We start from the raw sequence: 20,410 nt of genomic DNA, 5'->3' as shown, positions 1-20,410 counted from the left end.
AGTGAGACTCCATCTCAAAAAAAAATACACCAACAACAAAGCGGATCAGATGAGACGCCGCAGTGTTGGTAGGGCTTACCACGTGGATTTATTACATCTTCCATCAGGGTCTGTCCTGAGCTAGCTGTCAGCCAATGCCTGGCAACAGATGTTTCAAATGCCTGTCCCATTTTATAACCATTGAATACTCCCATCGTGATTGGTAACCTGTTCCTTTCCATACTGCTCACGACTGATCTGAATTTATTAGGAAGTGGGTGTTACACAAGGTTGGCCATGAGGTGGGATATGTGGAGGGTCAGATTCACTGGGCATCCTGTCCCCAAAAAAGACTTCAAGTACACCGAAAAAACTTGTATGAAATACTATTTGATTTTTAAATATTTAACTTGTTTGGGTTTTTTAAAGATTTTTTAAAATTTTCTATCGCTTTTGGGATACTAGTTGTTTTTAGTGACATGGACGAATTCTATAGTAGGGAATTTTGAGATTTTGGTGCACCTGTCACCTGAGCAGCATACACCCTACGCAATGTGTAGCCTTGTATCCCTCACCCCCTGCCACCCTCCTCCCCCGAATCCCCAAAGTCCATTATATCATATCACTCTGTATGTCTTTGTGTTCTTACAGCTTAGCTCCTACTTAGTTTTTTTTTTCTTCTTTGAGACAGAGTCTCACTCTGTTGCCCAGGCTGGAGTGCAATGGCATGATCTCTGCTCACTGCAACCTCTGCCTCCCGGGTTCAAGCAATTCTCCTGCCTCAGCCTCCCAAGTAGCTGGAATTACAGGCACATGCCACCACACCCAGCTAATTTTTGTATTTCTAGTAGAAATGGGGTTTCACCACGTTGGCCAGGCTGGTCTCGAACTCCTGGCCTCAAGTGACCCACCCACCTCGGCCTCCCAAAGTGTTGGCATGAGCCACTGCATCCAGCCTTAGCTCCTACTTATAAGTGAGAATTTGCAATATTTGGTTTTCCGATCCTGAGTTACTTCACTTAGAATAATGGCCTCGAGCTCCATCCAAGTTGCTACAAAAGACATGATTTTTTTTTTTTTTTTTTGTGGCTGAGTGGTATTCCATGGTGAATCTATACCATGTTTTCTTTATCCACTTATTGGTCGATGGGCACTTAGGTTGGTTCCACATCTTTGCAATTGTGAATTGTGCTGCTATAAACATGCGTGCATGGGTGTCTTTTTGATATAATGACTTCTTTTTTTTTTTTTTTTTTTTTTTGAGGTGGAGTCTTGCTCTGTCGCCCAGGCTGGAGTGCAGTGGCATGATCTCGGCTCACTGCAAGCTCCGCCTCCCGGGTTCACATCATTCTCCTGCCTCAGCCTCTCGAGTAGCTAGGACTACAGGCGCCTGCCACCATGCCTGGCTAATTTTTTATATATATACTTTTCTAGTAGAGATGGAGTTTCACTGTGTTAGCCAGGATGGTCTCGATCTCCTGACCTCGTGATCTGCCCACCTCGGCCTCCCAAAGTGCTGGGATTACAAGTGGGAGCCACCGCGCTCAGCCATGACTGCTTTTCCTTTGGGTAGATACCCAGGATTGGGATTGCTAGACTGAATGGTAGATCTCTGTTTTTTGTTATTGTTGTTGTGTTTTGTTGTGCTTTTTTTTTTTTTTTTTTTTTTTTTTTTTGAGACAGTCTCTCTGTGTCTCCCAGGCTGGAGTGCAGTGGCAAGATCTCAGCTTGCTGCAACCTCCACCTTCCAGGTTCTAGGGGTTCTCCTGCCTCAGTCTCCCAAGTGCTGAGATTACAGGCGCATGACACCAGGCCTGGCTAATTTTTACATTTTTAGTAGAGTCGGGATTCTACCATGTTGGCCAGGCTGGTCTCAAACTCCCAACCTCAGGTGATCCTCCCACCTCAGCCTCCCAAAGTGCTGGGATGACAGGCGTGAGCCACTGCACCCGGCCAGTGGATCTACTTTTAGTTCTTCATATTATTCTATTTTTACAAGAAACAATAGTTGGGCTTAGTCCTTATTTTGCACTTCACTTTATAAAAGGAGAAGGACTAGCTATAAGTCAACTGTGCTTTTTTTTTGAGACGGAGTTTTGCTCTTGTCGTCCAGGCTGGCATGCAGTGGTGCAATCTCAGCTCATTGCAACCTCCGCCTCCTAGGTTCAAGCGATTTTTCCGCCTCAGTCTCCCGAGTAGCTGGGATTACAGGCACCTGCTACCACACCCGACTGATTTTTTTGGATTTTTAGTACAGACAGGGTTTCACCATGTTGGCCAGGCCGGTCTGAAACTCCTGACCTCAGGTGACCTGCCCACCTCGGCCTCCCAAAGTGCAGGATGACAGGCGTGAGCCACTGCGCCCGGCCATCTGTGCTCCTTCTTAACCCACTTCAGAGCTGGGGAGACGAGCTAGAGATCAGCAGCAGACCTCAGAGCCCCAAGTCCTGGAAGTGCTTTCCAGGCGGGGCTGGCAGTTAGGAATGAAGCTAACGTACCACAGAAGGGTTGCAGTGTGTCTGAGCATCTGGGGCTCACCGGCAAGGCCGAACCAAGGTGAGGGCCACCCCAGAATGAAGCGTGAAGACACGGGTCACCTGGGGCTCAGTCACCCAGAGGAATCTCTGGTATGTGGAGCTACGATGGGAAATCAGAAACACCATCAGCAGGCCAGACACAGTGGCACACGCCTGTCATCCCAGCACTTTAGGAGGCTGAGGCAGGAGGATCGGTTGAGGCCAGGAGTTCAAGATCAACCTGGGCAACATAGCAAGATTCTGTCTCTACAAAAAATTCAAAAACTTAGCCGGGAGTGGTGGTGCGCACCGTAGTCCCAGCTACTTGGGAGGCTGAGGCAAGAAGATGGCTTGTCCCCGGGAGGTCGAGGCTGCAATGAGCCATGACTGTGCCACTGCACTTCAGCCTGGGCAACAGAGCAGGACCCTGTCTCTAAAAAAGAAAAAGAAACACCACCAAAGACCAGGCAGAGGTATGAGCCAGGAGGGATGGGCACGTGCTTCAAACCAAAGTCCTAAAAGACTCAGGCAGGAAGTAAACCAGAAGTCAGCGAGCGACCCACGTCTCTGCACGGGGAGGGGTGAGTTGGAGCGGCGTTTATCAGTGTGTGTGAGCATCACCTGGGGAACCTGCTAAACCGTAGGCTCCGTTCCGAAGGGCTGATGTGAGGCTCGCAATGCGGCTGGTGAGGCACCAGTTCGTGCTGACACTGGGGCCGACGTGCGACACTTTGAGTGAGGAGTTTGAGGCTGTGAGCAGGGGCGTATGGAGGGCAGTTGCATATATGGGGAGTCAGCTCTAAACCCAGTCAATGGGGAGAAGAGAGTTTGATTTACACAAACTCAGCTTACCCGTAACATTTCATCCCGGAAGCCAGCCGCACCTGTTGGGGCTGACAGTGATACCAGAGGGGTTCCGGCTCCAGCGTCCCAAAACCCTCAGCCATGACCCTAGGAGGGTTCCCTGCAGAGGCACAGGGAGCAGAACTTAAGCTGTTCCTACTCGTTCAGGAGCTGGGACCCAAATGCCTGCAGAATTGCAATACACTGCTGTTTAAAAAAAAAAAAAAATCTGGCAAGAAAAAAAATCCCTCAAAAACTCTATTACCTTCTGTCATAAACTTTTTACTAGAATATACTCCTGTGTGCCTTGACCACGGACTACATCTAAAGTTTAACGTTGCAGGCTCTCTCCGGGGGAGCACGGCTCCTTCTCACTTCTGACGAGTATTTGCGTTTTCAGGGAGGGGTCTGTGTATCAGCTCCCGTGTCCAGTGCATGTGCAGGCTGTCTGCACAGGCGTGATCTCTGTGCAATGAAGTGACACATTCCCACACTATCCACATACGCTGGGACTGTAGACCCTGTGTTCCACACACATGGACATGCTTGAGTAGATATTAGCATGGCGTCGGCACCGACCAGATGGATTGGGTTTTTCCGAGCATGTTTGGGAAAGTAACAGTCACGTTCTCACTTCAGCTTCCTGAATCGTGTTTGAAATAGTCCGTGTCCTCTCCGTAGGACTTCAGATATTAGTGAGTTCTGGATTTGGGGGATTTAACTCATCAACTCATGCAAGATGATGATAATAACGATGATCATAAAGGCTCCCATTTATGGAGCTCCTACTGTATGCCAGGCATGTTCTTTAGAAATTTGTTTAATCAGCAGGTATGGCTGTTGTTCTTTTTCCCTGTCTTTATTTCCTTCACAATCGGCTGCCATCCGAGGAGCTGAGGAAGCCTAGAGCTCTCAGGAGCATTCATTTGAGCTGGCGCAGGGGCACTCAGAATGGTCCAGCGTTTGACATACCGACGTAGGCTTTCCTACAATACAGCCTCTAACAAAACTAGGCTGTCCCAAACCCCTGGTAATAGAACTGTTTACCTTTATACCAAGAAGTTTGGGAAAGTACCAAAATCTGCATGCGGTGTGTGCCCAGGCAGACTTTGAGGGGTTCGTGCTGTAAGACCTAAAGTTCTTATGAGATGGTCCAAAACAAAGAAACGTGTCAGCAGGGCCTATGGTGGTTCCATGTGTGCTAAATGTGTTCGTGGCAGGATCAAGCGTGCTTTCCTTATCGAGGAGCAGAAAATCGTTGTGAAAGTGTTGAAGGCGCAAGCACAGAGTCAGAAAGCTAAATTAAAATTTTTTGAGTAATAAAAATGAAAAGACTTGCTGTAAAAAAAAAAAAAAGAAAGAAAGAAATTTGTTTAATCATCCCTAAAATCCTGCAAACTCTGGACATTATTATTCCTGCATTATAGGAAGAGAAAATGAAGCCAGGGGTAGTGGGAGGAACAGGGTGGTCCTGGGTTTCCTGTGTTCCATGGAGCGTGAAGGAGGAACTATAGGGTTCCTCTGACGTTTTTGGGTTGTGAGCAGAAGGTATCTGGAAGTCACTACCAGGAAGGCTGGCTGGTGGAGAGAAGGACTCCGTACCATCCAATCCATTGTAAGGCAGAGTGGACTACGCCGTGTGCCCCCAGCTCACATCCAGTACTGAGCAGAGGCACTGGGCGCTTTCTGAGCTCCAGTGGCTTCCCTTAAGCTCCTGTGCAGAGCTCCGTATTATTCCCAGTGCTTCCCTTCTGCTGTGGACAATGTTCCATCAGAGGGTTTTATTGTTATTATTAAAGACAGAGTCTCGCTCTGTCATCGAGGCTGGAGTGCTGTGATGTGATGATGGCTCTCGCTGCGCCTTGAACCCCTGGGCTTAAGTGATCCTCCCACCTCAGCCTCCCGAGTAGCTGGGACCACAGGTGCGCACCACCATGCCTGGCTAATGTTTTAAAGTTTTTTGTGGAGTGGTCCCACTATGTTGCCCAGGCTGGTCTTGAACTCTTGGGCTCAAGTGATCCTCCTACCTCAGCCTCCCAAATTGCTGGGATTATGGGTGTCAGCCACTGGGCCCAGCCTATCAGAGGGTTTTAAAGAGAAAACAGAAGCTGGGTCTCTGATCTGGGGCAGAGTGTATTAGTCAGAGATGTGGAAACAGTAGGATACATAGAGACATATATAAAAGGGGATTTAATTATGGGAATTGGATTATGTGATTATGGAGGGCAAGAAGCCCCACAATATACTCTATGCAAGCTGGAGAATCACAGAAGCCAGGGCCGGGCATGGTGGCTCCCACCTATAATCCCGACGCTTCCAGAGGCCAAGGCAGGAGGATCGCTTCAGCCTAGGAGTTCAAGACCAGCCTGAGCAACATAGTGAGTCCCCATCTCTAAAAAAAAAATTTAAAAACGTAGCCAAGCATGGTGATGTACACCTGTAGTGCCAGCTACTCGGGAAGCTGAGGCAGGTGAATCATTTGAGTCCAGGAGTTCAAGGCTACAGTAGGCCATGATCATGCCACTGCACTCCAGCCTTGGCAACAGAGCAAGACCCTGTCTCAAAAAAGAAGAAAGGAAGGGAGGGAGGGAGGGAAGGAAGGAAGGGAAAGAGGGAAAGGAAGGAAGGAGGGTGGGAAAGGAAGGAAGGGAAGGAGGGAAAGGAAGGAGGGAGGGGAAGGAAGGAAGGATGGAAGGGTGGGAGGGAGGGAGGAAGAAAGAAGGAAAGAGAAAGAAGAAAGGAGAGAAAAGAAAGAAAGCTAGTGTATAATTCAGTCCCAGTTTGAAGGCCCAAAAACAAGGGAGTCCATGGTGTAAGTCCCAGAGTTCGAAGGCCCAGAACCAAGAGCTCCAGTGTCAGAGGTCAGGAGAAGACGGATGTCCCAGCTCAAGAGGAGAATTTTTCCTTCTGGGACTGCCGGTTCTATCAGGGGCCCTCGACAGATTGGATGGTGCCCACCCACACTGGGGAGGGCGGATCTTCTTAACTCAGTGTACTGATTCAAATGCTAAGCTCCTCCAGAAGCATCCTCACTGCCACACCCGGATGTTTTACCAGCCCTCTGGACATCCCTTAGCCCAGTCAGGTGGACACATAAAATTAACCATCACATGGAGTGTGCAGCTGCTGTGCCCAGAGCTTCCTGGAGACCCAAGGAGGGGATATCTGAGCCACATCCAACTCTGCCTGAACGAGCAGCCCCTCCTTGTCCTTCCAGGCCAGAGGCTGCCCCTCTGCAGTGGGGCCCAGTGAGGGGCAGCAGGAGAGGAAGGGTTAACCGGGCAGTGGGTTCTGTTGCCTGCAGGTGTTCACGTTCCCTCCGCCTCCCCAGGCTGATTTCCACGGCGACTTCATTAGCAGCAGGCTGCTAATTAAATTTCATATTTATGATCAGAAAATAAAATCACTGGACCTTTTTGAAATAGGATTTTATGAGTTTTGGCTCAGGCAGCTGAATCAGCAGTGAAGGGCCTGCCTGTTTGGAACTACAGCTTCAAGGCAGAGATAAAGAAAACAAACAGTGCCAGGGAGGAGGTGGGATCCTGAGTGCTTGGACAGGCCTAGATCTGAACTGCTTTGGGGTCCTCAGAAGGACAGACCTGGCTCCACGGGAGAAGCAGCATTAGGAAAGAGGGGTCCTGGCCGGGCGCGGGGGCTCACGCCTGTTATCCCAGCACTTTGGGAGGCCGAGGCGGGTGGATCACCTGAGGCTGGGAGTTGAGACCAGCCTGGCCAACATGGTGAAACCCCGTCTCTACTAAAAATACAAACATTAGCTGAGTGTGGTGGTGCACACCTATCATCTCAGCTACTCAGGAGGCTGAGATGGGAGAAATTGCTTGAACCCAGGAGGCAGAGGTTGCAGTGAGCCAAGATTGTAGCACTGCACTCCAGCCTGGGCAACAAAGTGAGACTCTGTCTCCAAAAAAAAAGGAAAGAGGGCTGCCTCCCAGCCCCCTTTGTTAAGGCTCGAGAGTCCAGGCTGGGGCTCAAACCCCAAAACCCCTAAGTCCACATCAGGTTGGCCCCATCTCCAGGGTCACCAGGTTCCTCTGGGACAGACTTATTGGCAGAACCACCTGTTTTGTATTTTCTGTTTCTTGCCATGCTAGAAAAAATCACTCCTCACCCACAAGCTCAGGCTCCTACCTCCCTGGGCGTGCGTGCCGGAAGCTCTCCGATGCCACTTCCTTTTTGTGTGTGACTTAGTTACTGCCGCCTCCTCCAAGGAGTCCCTTTCCTCTGTGGCCTCAGGTGACCCCCTCTTCTCCGTGCTGCCCGTGGGGGGGACTCAGCTCCTTCTGCCCCATGGCGCCGGTGATCCTTGCCGTGCTCCTTGGAGCAGCCCAGTAGGAACCTTCTCACCCTCTCACGGGGAAATGGGAATCAAGTCTGAATTCCACCAGCCATGTTTTGGCCTCTCCGATGGGGTGTGTTTCAGAATCCAAAGTTGGAAGGGACTTTTACCTCCAAGGGGTCGGGCCCCACCTTTGAAGGTGTTGACATCTCTTCCCCCCGAAATTGCCAACTCCATATTGAATCAGCTTTCTTCCGACTCCTTTTGGTGGGTTTCAGCCTCCGGATATCGTCATCACTGTCTCTCCTGCCTAAGCTGGGAAGGATGAGGTCAACGTCCCCTCCCACTCCTAGGCAAGTGAACACCGGTTTCTCAGCCCTTGCGTCCTGGCCCTGTTCAACAGCACCCAAATCTACTATCTTAGCCAGCTTCCTCCCTGTTTCCCAGCCTATACCGATCGCAAGAATTCTTGCTGTTCCCCTGCTTTTCTTCCAAAAACTTGAGGTGTGATCAGTGAGCTGCACGGATCTTCCCAGCCTTCCCAGAAAGGCTGGTGCCGGAATGATCAGAAAGCAGAGGTGTGAGGAGAGCAGGGTCAGTCCCTGCTGCTCCCCTAATTCTCCATGGTGGCCCTGGGCTGGGGACACCATGTCTTCCTCCCCCAGACAGTCCTTCTCCAGGGTGTGTACTCAAAAGAAATGACAACATGTCCACATAAAGATCTGTACGGGAAGGTCCCAGTCAAACAGGAAACAACCCACATGTCCAGCGAAAGATAACACAAGTCAAGAAAATGTGGGACACGTATCGATGGGACACTGCCCAGTGACAAACAGGAACGCGAGACTGACACCAGCCTCACAACACTGTGTGAAAGGAGTCCGACCCTAAAGAAGATGGATGCCCCAGCTCAAGAGGGCAAATTCTTCCTCCCTCCGACTTTCTGTTCTCTCAGGGGTCCTCAGCAGATTGGATGACACCCGCCCACGCTGGGGAGGATGGGTCTTCTTGATTCAGTCCACTGATTCAAAGGCTGAGAAACAGCCTCACCAACACACTCAGAAATGTTTTACCAGCTATCTGGGCATCCCTCAGCCCAGTCAAGTTGACACAGGAAATTAGGCATCGCGCAGAGTACACAGCTGCAGTGCCCAGAGCTTCCTGGAGACCTAAGGAGGGGACGTCTGAGTAGAACAGCACATTATTCTACTCTCCTAAGGTTCAAGAAAAGGCAAAGCTGATGGAAATCACAGGAGCGGTTGCCTTTGGGGCCACAGGGGGATGGAAAGGGCCATGGAGAACTTAGTGGCGGCCACCGTACTCTGTATCACAATTGAGGTCTTAGTTGCATGGGCATCTTCCTAACTCATTGAATTGTGTACTGAAGATCTGTGCAGCTCACTGATTGCACCTCAATTTTCTGGAAGAAAAGGGGGAACAGCGAGTATCTCTGAGATCGGTATAGGCTGGGAAATAGGGAGGAAGCCGGCTCTGATAGTAGATTTGGGTGCTGTTGCACAGGGCCAGGAAGCAATGGCTGAGAAACTGGTGTTTGCTTGTATAGGAGTGGAGGGGATGTTGACAGCTTTGGGGAAGGAATTGGTCGCCTGCCTCCACAGGACGCTGGGGTGGGCGGTGTTCACACATTGCCTCCATTCATTCCCACAGCTCTGGTTGCCCCCATTCCCTGGTGAAGACACGATGTTCCAGTCCATCTGCCCCCCGCCCCAGGCGTCTATACCACAGGGCCTCCCAGGGGAATGAGGTGGTCAGAGCTCTGCAGGCAGCCTGCCATGCAAAGACAAGACACAGGTTGTCAGAGGGGGTTAGGGTTCAAGGTGGATCCCGGGTAGGGGCAGCAGATGGGGGAATCCAAAGTACTTTGGGCTCCACACCCACTAACAAACTGCAGAGAGGCAGAGGAGAAAGGGTATGTATCATGGGATGCACGCTCCTAGAAGAGTGTTCCCTGGAATGTCCGAGGCCCCGCACTTCCTGCTGGCCAGTCTTCCTCCTCTGTGGAATTCAAAGGCAGAGGAGGCCAGAGAGGTCCCCTGGGTGAGGTCTGGCGTGTCCCAGGGCCCAGTGGGGAGAGCAGAGCAAAGGTGCGAACAATGACTGACAATGCCGGGTTCCCGCCCTGTCCCCCTGCCCCACTGCCCTCCTGGCCCTGATGACAGACGCACCCTGTTCCCTGTAGTTTCTGCCTGCCCTGCACGGCGTGGGTCCCTTTCTGCTCTCCCAGCCTCCCCCGCTCCCATGAGTGGAAAGTCACCCACAGATTCTGCTCAGAACAAAAAAAAAAAGAGGGAAGTAAGGCAGCCCACCCCCAGCCCCGACTTCTGCCCCTGCTAAAAATAGAGGTGGCATCTGAGTGGGGCATCGGTGTGGGCTTCCGGGGGAGGTGGCTGCTCTCCCGCAGCCTTGGTGTTTTCTGGGGAATCAACAGGAGAGAATTTGAGAGGAACACGAGGGACCCCCAGGACCCAGCTGGCTCACCACCGCGTGAGTACATTTCCCAAATGGCAGGTCCCCTGACTGAGGCCCGCAGGTGCAGCCCTGGTGAAGCCCTGTCCCTGGGCGGCTGCTGTGGGACCTCCCCTCCCCAGCACCTGGCCCCCTTGTCCTGTCCATGCCCATGTGTTTTCATGGCTTCATGCACGCCTCTTTGCATCTCCTAATTTCCTAAACCGGATGTGCAGTCCCAGCAGCAGGTGCTAGGGCGACCGTCTCATGCCGTGGCTTGGATTGCACAGAGTTCCGTGGATTCAGCTCCCAGACGCTCTCCATACGTGCCCGGTGACCCACACGGGTCAGGATGCTCCCATTGTCATGTGGCACTGGGTCTTATTTTCTTCTGACTGGGACGGTGCCAGGGGCCGGGGAGTGGGGCTCAGGGTACAGAGTGTGTCTCGAGGCCTGAGATGCCCGTGGCCCCAGCCGGGTGGAGAGGAAATGTGTACAGGGTCTGTTTCCAAAACGTGGGGCCTTGCAGCCTGGCCCTCTCTGGGTCTCGGAAGTGTTCGTGTTTCCCAATGTCAACCCCGCGAGCACCTTCCAGACGGTTCCTCTGGGTTCTCTTGAGATTGCAAATGCTAAGAAATGAGCCTGTGGCTCGCTGGTGTCCACCAAGGCACCCAAGACCCAGCCCCTGCCCACAAACACCGGAGGACCAACCAGGCGATTGTGGGGCAAGGAGCTTCCCAAAGAGACAGTAGGACTGAGGACCCCAAAGGGGAAGTTCCCCTCCCCCCGGGATCCCTGAAAGGAATCCGAGTAGATTCCTCAATTCCTGGTGAAACACTTCGGGAATTTCTTAAGTCCTGCGGGTTTGTAGACCCTCGGCAGCCCCTTAGTAACTTTTGCTTACTAGAGACTACGGCCTTTGGGGGGCTTCGCTGACCTAAATGGTTTGAAAATGTTAGCTGGTCCTCAGAGGCCTCCTTTAAAATGTGATACAGAATGATAGGCTCTTGGTGTCTCTAGTTCATGCACTGCATAATGTCCATCTAACAGCCATGGGTGCAGAGATTTGGATTCGCCGTCACTGACTGGCGAGTGGAGCCTCACCTGCAACACTCTCCTGTCACCTTAAAGCCTGCCTTCCTAAGTGGGCTCCTTCAGGGCTCCCTGCATCCAGGGAAGAAGAGACCAATGATCAGAGAGCAGCCAGTCGCCCCCTCTCCGCTGCTACGGAAACACATTCGTAACAACCTCACGTCCATACCGATCGACCGTTTCTGGGTGCAGTTTTGACGGGTGCCTTATTTCATTATTGGGGGTTGTATCATGTGGCGCAAACGTAAGAAAGACTTCCCTGTTTGCATCTCATTTGTCATCTCGCACTGACATGACGGGAGGGTGCAGAGGATCTCTGCGCCTGCAGAATCCCAGGGTTGTCTTGCTGTTGCTGGGGAACGTATTTCCGTCACCACTGGGGTGGGGGAGGCACAAACCATTGGAAAAACGTGGTCTCATGTTTGCTGGTCTTGGATTATAGTAGAGAAAGTGAAAAGAAACAGCCACCCTAGGCTCCAAGCCCGACAAATTTATTTACAGACGTTTTTACACAACAGATGCATTAAAAGAGAGGGTGGGGGCACACCACAGGAGTCTGCCCCCTTAGAAGAAGAAACATCGGTGCATTTCGAGATGTGTTTGGCTCGTCTTACCTTGCACGGATAGGCGGGAAGTGGGCGTCTGAGTGTTTTTAAGTTTCAAGATCACTGATGGGTTGGAAACAGGTGAGCCGGCCTCCGGGAAATTACTCAAATTCTTGAACAAGTTGCCTGCAGTCCCGGGAGCTCTCAGGAGAAGGAACGTGACCTGAGATGGTTGCAGCACCCTCACCCCCTGGCCGGACCGCCCTCTCACTTTCTCACCCTGTACCCGGTGCCCGCGCCACCCCCACCATCTCCTTCCTCCGAGTTGCCGTTCTTCATTTCTCTTTCCTTTTCTCAGCTCTGCACCTGTGGGTACAACGTAAAACCCTGAGTTCTTGTTCCCTTTTCTGTCACAAGGCCCCTGTCCCGCCGTCCCCTCTTCTCCCACTCACCTCACCCTCTTTCTCCGCCTCTGCTTCTATCTTGTCTTTTCCTTGACCCAGCATCCTGTAAGTGCAGATCACAAGGTCAGGAGATCGAGACCATCCTGGCCAACATGGTGAAACTCCGTCTCTACTAAAAATACAAAAATTAGGACATGGTGACGGGTGCCTGTAATCCCAGCTACTCGGGAGGCTGAGGCAGGAGAAATCACTTGAGCCCAGGAGGCGGAGCTTGGAGCTTGCAGTGAGCCGAGATCGCACCATTGCACTCCAGCCTGGCGACAGAGTAAGACTCTGTCTCAAAAAAAAAAAAAAAAAAAAGAATGCAGGGCTGGGCACGGTGGCTTACGCCTGTAATCCCAGCACTTTGGGAGGCCGAAGTGGGTGGATCATGAGGTCAGGAGATCAAGTCCATCCTGGCTAACACGACGAAACCCCGTCTCTACTAAAAATACAAAAAAAATTAGCCAGGCGTGGTGGCATGCACCTGTAATCCCAGCTACTTGGGAGGCTGAGGCAGAAGAATCACTTGAGCCCAGGAGGCAGAGGTTGTAGTGAGCCAAGATCATGCCACTGCACTCCAGCCTGGTGACAGAGCGAGACTTTGTCTCAAAAAAATAAAAATAAAAATAAAGTCATTCCTGCAATTCCCCCATGAACTGTCGTCTCCCATGACGAGCACACGGCCTCCCCGCAGGCCTCAAGTCCCAGCTTCCCCACAATCTGTCTCATCCCTTGGTGTCACCTCCCCCAGACTGGGAAGTCTCAGGTCTTCACCAGAGATGATCGTAGCTTCCTGCCCAGGCTGTTTGGGGCTTCGAGTCACTGAGAGTTTGGGGCCTGGCCCCTGCTCACCTAGGCTCAAAAAATTGTAGCTGTTTTTATTTTAGTTTAGTTTGGTTTTGAGACAGGGTCTTTCTCTGTCACCCAGGCTAGAGTGCAATGGTGTGATCATAGCTCAGTGCAGCCTGAGACTCGTGGGTCAAGCAATCCTCCCGCCTCAGTCTCCTGAGTAGCTGAGACTATAGACGCGCCCCACATGCCTGCCTAATCTTTTTACTTTTTCCCGAGATGGGGTCTTGCTATGTTGCCCAGACTGGTCTCAGACTCCTGGGCTCAAGTAATCCTCCTGCCTCGGCCTCCCAAAGTGCTGGGACTACAGGTGCGAGCCACTGCACCCAGCCTGTTTCTATTTATTTATTGAGGTAAGATTCATATAACATAAAAGTCACCATTTTAAAAATCAATAATCTGGTGGTGTCTACTACATTCACAATGCTGTGCAACACCCACTTCTATCCAGCTCTAAGACACTTTCATCACCACAAAAGGAAACCTTGTCCCCACTGACACTCCCTCCCTCCTCCATCCCTGCCTCCCCACAGCCCCTGGTACCCACCAGCCTGCCTTCTGTCTGTCTGGATTTGCCTATTCTGGGCATTTCATCTAAATGGCATCTTATGATGTGTGGCCTTTTGTGTCTGGCGTCCTTCACTGAGCGTAGTGTTTGCAAGGCTCATCTGTGCCGTAGCAAGCAGCAGTGCTTCTTCATGCCTTTGTATGGATGAATAATAGTCCATTCTATGGATAAGATGTCTTTTTTTTTTTTTTTTTTAGACAGTTTTACTCTGCTGCCCAGGCTGGAGTGCAGTGGCGCAATCTCAGCTCACTACAACCTCTGCCTCCCGGGTTCAAGTGATTCTCCTGCCTCAGCCTCCCGAGTAACTGGGATTACAGGGGCCCGCCACAACACCCAGCTAATTTTTGTGGTGTGTTTGTTTGTTTGTTTGTTTGTTTGTTTGTTTGTTTGAGACGGAGTTTTGCTCTTGTCGCCCAGGCTCGGGTTACTGCAACCTCTGCCTCCTGGGTTCAAGCAATTCTCCTGCCTCAGCCTCCCAAGTAACTGGGATTGCAGGCACATGCCACCGCAACTGGCTAATTTTTGTTATTGGTGTTTTTTTTTTTTTTTTTTTTTTTTAGACGGAGTCTCACTCTGTCACCCAGGCTGGAGTGCAATGGCACGATCTCGGCTCACTGCAAACTCCGCCTCCTGGGTTCACTCCATTCTCCTGCCTCAGCCTCCTGAGTAGCTGGGACAACAGGCACCCGCCACCACGCCTGGCTAATTTTTTTTATTTTTAATGGAGATGGGGTTTCACCGTGTTGGCCAGGCTGGTCTCGAACTCCTGACCTCAAGTGATACACCCATCTCCACCTCCCAAAGTTCTAGGATTACAGGCATGAGCCACTGCGCCTGGCCTGATGTCTTTTTTAAATGTCACTGGCATGAAGGGTTCAGGGCTTCAGGGACTGAGAAGGGAATAGGGCAGAGAGAAAACGGGATACCTTACTCAGCACCAAATGCAGCAAACAAAGCAGACTCCAAGTATCTCAGCCTCTCTCCCTCATCATCCCACAGAGCAGCTCTGTCTTACTTGTGAAAGTGGAGCTCCAAGTCAGCCCTTCCAGGAGGCCGGTTAGAGGAACAGAGCAACTTCAACCAGCCTTCCCGAGCTGCAGCTTGGCTCTGCTCCTGAGTACATTGTAACAATTAATTAGAGCCAGTCCTGAGTTATCTGGAGTAATAGGGGACCCGAATAACACAAAGCTAATTGAAACGTGGGCTGCAGGGGTGGCGGGAAAGAGAGGGTCCCATTCCATGAGAGAGCTGTTTATTTTGTAGTTAATTATAAGTAAAGAGACCCTTTCTGAATCCTGCTCTCTCTCTCCGTCTTTCTCCCTCTCAGATGCCCCACATTTAATTGGATGCACAAACCTATTTTGCTCCCAACATAGTGGTGCTCAATTAATGCGCGTTAACACAGGGGCTCCCCTGGCATCTCTTTGGCAGAATTCTCCAAGATAGAAAATCCGACTGGTTTGAGTTCCATTTCTGTGCCCGCCTAACCTCAGATGGAGACACTCATTGTTATAATAATTGTAATAATAAGAGCGCCACATGTAGGCTTCATGCTTTATTCTTCTAGAAATGCCTCCTGTAAATGATGATGTTACCATAAGACACACAGCAGAGGCCGGGCATGGTGGCTCATGCCTATAATCCCAGCACTTTGGGAGGCCGAGGCAGGTGGATCACTTGAGGTCAGGAGTTCAAGACCAGCCTGGCCAACATGGTGAAACCCTGTCTCTACTAAAAATACAAAAATTAGCTGGGCGTGGTGGCGTGCACCTGTAATCCCAGCTACTCAGGAGGCTGAGGCAGGAGAATCACTTGAACCCAGGAGGCAGAGGTTACAGTGAGCCGAGATGGCGCCACTGCACTCCAGCTTGGGCGAACTCCATCTCAACAAAAAATCAAAAACAAAAGACACATAGTAAAAGGCGAAATCAGACAAACCAATAATCTAGAACTTGCCCCACTGGGTCGTCAGTTCCTGGGGATTGAGAGGTGGTGGGGTCACTCTTTGGAGGTCTCTCGAGAACCCTTTCCGGAATGGGCAAATGTGCTTCAATATCGAGAAGCTGCTTTTATTGTATTTTTACTGTATTTTATTGAGACAAGATCTTGCTCTGTCACCGAGGCTGGAGTGCAGTGGCGCAATCATGGTTCACTGCGGCTTTAACTGCCTGGGCTCAAGCGATCCTCCCGCCTCAGCCTCCTCAAGTAGCTGGTACTACAGATGTACACCACCACACCCAACTTGTTTTTGTATTTTTGGAAGAGACAGGGTCTCCCTGTGCTGCTCAGGCTGGTCTCAAACTCCTAGACTCAAGCTATCCACCCGCCTTGGCCTCCCGGAGTGCTGGGATTATAGGTGTGAGCCACTGTGCCTAGCCTGAGACACTTATTTTCCTGTCTGGTTAAGACTAAAAATCTCTATTGTGTTCTGAAGTTTTCCATCTCCAGCGTCTTAATTATTCATTTTCCTTGCCGGAAGCCCAGCCACAGCCTAGAGTAATCCTGGTGAGGTCACAGACTGCCCAAGCATGACCATCTAGAGCATGAGATGGGGGTTTCCCAGCTCTCCTGCACCATGGCAGTCTCCCCTTAGAGGCTGTCAGTGTCCGCCTGCACGTCTAGCAAGTGGGTCTGGTTACTGAGACATTCTGTCGTCCCGCTCTGAGGTTGACTGAGTGCCCACTGTGTGCAGACACCCACCGCACACAGACATTGTACCCTGGTTGTCTGGGAATATGTCCTCTGAAGGTCAACTGGTAAAGAAGTTACCATACACCCTTCGTTCCCTTACACAATGAGAGAGTGACGAGTATCATCCCAAAAAATGATGGCTCGTGTGGGGTTATCAATATCCCACAAACATGACTGAACTCCAGAAACATCCCGGTGGACAGAATGGACTTCCTTGTTTTTGAGACAGGATCTGGCTCTGTCACTCAGGCTGAAGTCTAATGATGCAATCACGGCTCACTGTAGCCTCCACCTCCTGGACCCAAGTGATCCTCCCACCTCAGCCTCCTGAGTAGCTGAGATCACAGGTGCACACCACCATGTCTGCCTACTTTTTTTTTTTATAGAGACAAGGTCTCACGATGTTGCCCAGGCTGGTCTCAAACTCCCAGTCTCAAGTGATCCTCCTGCCTCAGCCTCCCAAGTAGCTAGAACTACAGGCACATGCCACCACACCCAGCTAATTTTTTTATTTTTTTTGTAGAGATAGGGTCTCACTATGTTGCCCAAGCTGGTCTTGAACTCCTGGGCTCAAGCAATCCTCCCGCCTCAGCCTCCCAAAGTGCTGGGATTACAAGCATGAGCCATGGTGCCCAGCAGAATAGACTGGCTTTGATGGTGAAGAAGACCCTTCGGAGTCTGGAAATTGCCCAGGGTGGGAGCAGGTGGCAGATATGTCTGTTGCTGCCATAACACTGATGTTTGGGGACACTGGCAAATGAAGAGGTCTCCTGGTGGGACATACGGCCAGCTGGCCTGTCGGCATTTCACTGGGTAAAGACAGTTTGCACCCTGCAGGTTAGAAATCAGAGGGCCATCTATTCTAGGCTTCTAACCCATAAGTGATAGAGAGTGCAAGATGGATTGGCACGTACCTCCAAACTGCAGGCACAGCGGAACCATCTAGGTGGGAACAGCAGGCACCAGAAAGCAGTCACGGTGAAGGCTCTCCCCACACACGGGGAGGTAGAGGACTGATCAGCTGAAGAGAAGAAGCTATAATGACTGAAAGAAAGCCAGCATTTGGCCACTGGACACCAATCACTTGATGAATATGAAATGCCGATTTATGGAAGACACTTGCTAAGCCAGGGTATACGAGGAAATATGAGATGTGTCCCTGCCCAGAGGAACATGGAAAACACAGAAAGATGCCAATACCACCGGCTGGGTGAGTTTCCAATCGGAAGCCCAGACAGAAGGTCCGAGGGTAAATCTTTGAAGTTTTTCTCTCAATTCTGCTTGGAATGGAGGCAATTGACAGGAAGAGTAGTTTGTAACTTCTTGTTTCTATCCTGAGTTTGCTGCTAGCTTCTGACAGGGGTGGGCTGAGTAGCTAAGTAGCATTGCCCACCGTACGTGCCACAGTAGCCTTAAGATGTTAGTGCTACTCATGGCCGGGAGCGGTGGCTCACGCCTGGAATCCCAGGACTTTGGGAGGCTGAGGCCAGTGGATCACTTGCAGCCAGGAGTTCAAGACCAGCCTGGCCATCATGGAGAAACCATTCTCTATGAAAAATACAAAAATAAACAAACAAACAAACAAACAAATAAATAAATAACCAGGCACAGTGGCACATGCCTGTCATCCCAGCTACTCCAGAGGCTGAAGTGGGAGGATCACTTGAGCTCAGGAGGCAGAGGTTGCAATGAGCCAAGATAGTGCCACTGCACCCCAGCCTGGGCAACAGAACCAGACTCCATCACAAAAAAAAAAAAAAAAAAAAAAAGATGTTAGTGCTACTCATCCAATAAAAGGGGGCTCAGAGAGGGTAAGTGACATGCCCAAGGCCACACAGCAACAAATGGCAGAACTGAAGTTTAAACCCAGGGCTCTCTGACTACAGGACCACATCCTTCCTACTAGAACACAGAGGGGAACTGCCGTTTTTATCTCTTTATGCAAAGATTTTGGTTTTTTGTTTGTTTGTTGTTTTTTTGTTTGTTTGACTTTCTTTTTGTTGGATTAGAATTCCTGCAATCCTTTCCTCTACACTCCCTGCCCTTTTTGGAGGGAACAATGTCACTTCACACCAACAAGTACAACATAACAATATTTTAACCTCCTGAGTGCAGGAGTTATGGCTTCCTTATTTGTGGGTTCCCAGCCTGTGGAACCCTGGCCACCCAACTCTCTAAATCTACAACAGAAGGCATCCTCAGAGACTCTCATTTTAACAAAGTCACTCAAGCCTAGCCCTCAAAAACCACCCCACTTCTTTTTCTTCTGCTGCCTAGAAATCTGCCCACTGAGCCTGATAGATGAGAAAGTGCATGTTGACCTCAAGCCTTGAACACCTTGGGTTAAAATAAGGAAGTCCAAGACCTAAATAAAACCCAGATCTGGCAGGGCATGGTGGCTCATGCCTGCAATCCCAACATTTGGGGAAGCTGAGGCTTGAGACCAGGAGTTCAACACTAACCTGGACAACGTAGAAAGACTCCCATCTTTAAAATACAAAAATTTAAGAAGTAGCTGGGTGTGGTGGTGTACATCTGCAGTCCCAGCTCCTGGGGGAGGCCTGAGGTGGGAGGATGACTTGGGCCCAGGAGGTCAAGGCTGCAGTGAACTCTGATTGCACCACTGCACTCCAGCCTGGGTGGCAGGGTAAGACCCTGTCACACACACACACACACACACAAAAATTAAAGTGTCTTTAGTGTCTTTTTTTTTTTTTTTTTTTGAAAAGGAGTTTCTCTCTTGTTGCCCAAGCTGGAGTGCAGTGGTACAATTTCGGCTCACTGCAATCTCCACCTCTCGGGTTCAAGCAATTCTGCCTCGGCCTCCCTAGTAGCTGGGATTACAGGCACCTGCCACCATGCCCAGCTAATATTTTGCATTTATAGTAGAAACGGGGTTTCACCATGTTAGCCAGGCTGGTCGTGAACTCCTGACCTCAGGTGATCCACCCTCCTCGGCCTCCCAGAGTGCTGAGATTACAGGTGTAAGCCACCCTACCCAGCCTGTATGTTATTTTATGTGTTTAAAAACATAAACCAAAAAAAAAAAGCTGCTTCGTGAAACTTGGGCTGACCAGACCTGAAGGCCTTTCTAGAAGGAAGAGCTGGGAGCCCTGTGAAGCTCCAGGAAAAGACACACGGACCCCTCCCTGGGCTCTTCTGCTGTGGTTGAGGCGACTTGCCCTGACTGCACCTCTTGGTGGATCCTGGGATGAGAATGGGAGGATTAGAAAGCTAGAGGCAGAAGCCTCCACCACCTGTCACGACGGAAGAAAACCTGAAATCTGCATTAAAAAAAAAAAAAACACTAACCTTCTAACTGATGGAAACAGTTGGCAAAGGTACTTTCAAACACCTGGGAATGTGTTTCGAAGCATTGCTGCATTTATCCGTCTGCAGGTATTTCATAAAATAGATGGCCCCACAACTAGAAATGCATTTTAAATTGATCGCTGTGTCGATTCTAAGTGTATTTCCTGTGTGTCTTATAAATGCAGAAGGCAGTGGCAGGTGCCTGGTGTGCGTCCCGCTGCCTGCTAACTCTCAAAGGAAGCTTGTGATGCGGCCAGGGCCAGCTCTGGGCCCCGGAGATAACCTCATTTGAGCGGCAGGTAGTGACCCGAGTGATCACGCTGCATTCCCTTGGTAAATCACTCTGCTGTAGCTCTGATTTGCATTCTCTGAGCTAATGCTTGACTTTAAAATACGGGCCAGACTGGGCTGGGATCCAGGTTTCCTTCTTTCCTCCAATCTCCTTCTCACTGCTCCTCAGCCCCCGGTCTTTCTTGCCACTTCTTTCTTCTTCCAATGAGTCTGGGGGCCGTTTTCACCATCTTTCTTCCGAGTTTCTCTTTCCCTGCCTCTTTTTCTCAGCTCTGAACCTCCTGTATTTGTCATGTGTGGCATATTCTTACTTATCATTTTTCGTTCCCTGAATCTTCTCATAGTCAAAGTTTCTTCTATTTTTTTGCCTTCTGCATCTAGGAATGCTTTTTGAATCTAATGAGTGAGTCAGTGAGTGAGCAAATGAATGAATGAGTAAATGAATTAATGAATGAGCAGATGAGTGAGTGGATGAGTGAGTGAATGAATGAGTGGAAGAGTGAGTGAGTGAATGA

The 20,410-nt window shown here is 50.4% G+C and overlaps 1 protein-coding gene and 1 pseudogene across 3 annotated transcripts in view; both read left to right on the top strand.

Moving 5' to 3' along the window:
* CARD11 (caspase recruitment domain family member 11) overlaps positions 1-20,410 on the top strand; it is a 136,689-nt gene that overhangs the window by 57,575 nt on the left and 58,704 nt on the right. The window contains exon 1 of one of the 3 annotated variants that reach the window (XM_026449465.2): positions 10,004-10,140. The exons of the other annotated variants lie outside the window; for them this stretch is intronic. The gene's annotated coding sequence lies outside the window, so the exon portion shown is untranslated. Of the gene's footprint in view, positions 1-10,003; positions 10,141-20,410 lie in introns of those variants that run through there. 3 annotated transcript variants of the gene reach the window in all.
* Positions 2,910-5,275, top strand: LOC111523713 (annotated as a pseudogene).

This window comes from Piliocolobus tephrosceles, chromosome 8 (genome assembly GCF_002776525.5).
Source record: "Piliocolobus tephrosceles isolate RC106 chromosome 8, ASM277652v3, whole genome shotgun sequence".
Taxonomy (NCBI): domain Eukaryota; kingdom Metazoa; phylum Chordata; class Mammalia; order Primates; family Cercopithecidae; genus Piliocolobus; species Piliocolobus tephrosceles.
Note: the sequence above shows the minus strand (reverse complement) of the source record. Positions and strands in the feature narration are given on the sequence as shown.